The sequence below is a fragment of the Cyprinodon variegatus genome, unplaced genomic scaffold (assembly GCF_000732505.1).
Source record: "Cyprinodon variegatus isolate N-32 unplaced genomic scaffold, C_variegatus-1.0 Scaffold917, whole genome shotgun sequence".
Lineage (NCBI taxonomy): Eukaryota > Metazoa > Chordata > Actinopteri > Cyprinodontiformes > Cyprinodontidae > Cyprinodon > Cyprinodon variegatus.
The window spans coordinates 194,709-195,729 of NW_015151370.1; the positions used below are offsets into that span (position 1 = coordinate 194,709).

The 1,021-nt window shown below is 44.1% G+C and overlaps 1 protein-coding gene across 1 annotated transcript in view; it reads right to left on the reverse strand.

Annotated features, from left to right (window-relative positions):
• LOC107099901 (phosphatidylinositol 3-kinase regulatory subunit alpha-like) overlaps positions 1-1,021 on the reverse strand; it is a 101,288-nt gene that overhangs the window by 6,233 nt on the left and 94,034 nt on the right. The window lies entirely within an intron of this gene.

Sequence of the window (1,021 nt, forward strand, 5' to 3'; positions counted from 1 at the left end):
GCCGCTAACCTGAAGTTCCACGACAATCTACAGTGCCGTATATTGACGAAAATCCCACTTTTCATGCAGTGACAGAGCGTTCTGAGCAGCTGTCTCACTATGTGCTGTGGAGGCTTCAGCGCCTCAGACTGGAAGAAGGTGAGGAGAGTGGTGAGAACAGCAGAGAAGATCATCAGGGCTCCTCTTCCCTCCATTAAAGATAACTCATCCCAGTGCTGCGTGTCCTGAGCCCGTAACATCATCAGTGACCCCTCACACCCCTACCATGGTCTGTTCTCCCTGCTGCACTCTCGGAAGAGGCTTCGCAACATCCGATGCAGGTCCAACAGATTTTGCAACAGCTTTTTGCCCACTGCCATCAGACAGCTGAACTGTTGAAAAAACTCTAAATCGAGTCACAGATTCTGCATCACATTGATAACATCAAACCAAAGAACTGCTTTCCTGCACCATATATATTTGTCTTGAAATGTTATGAACTTCCATATTAATGCTTTTTTGCACCATGTTTTTCTCCCACACTGTTTACATTTGAACACTAATGCAGTTTATGGATTGGAAATGTTCCTTTCACTGATAAGCTGCTGCTCATTTACTGTCTGAAAGCTGTACAAAATGAAATTTTGAATCATATGCAGTTTGTGTGCAAAATTAAAGTATACAAAGTCACACACACACCAGAGACTGATCCAATGTTGATGTAATGTCATTTAAACAGGTAAAAAGGAAGTTTAGTATTGTATGTGGCCTCCAAATGCCTTTATAACCTCCCTACAATGCTTGGTCTTCTCCTCCCAGACGTGGAAAGCCTCCACCAACTTCTTGACAGTCTGCTGTGTAATGTGACTTGTTTGGATGGATCAAGACATGATTTCCCAGATGTGCTCAATGTGACTTAGGTCTGGTAAACAGACGGGCCAGTCCATAGCTTCAATGCCTTCATCTTGCAGAAACTGCTAACACACTCCAACCACATGAGGTCTAGTATTGTCCTGCATTAGAAGGAACCAGGAACCCAGGG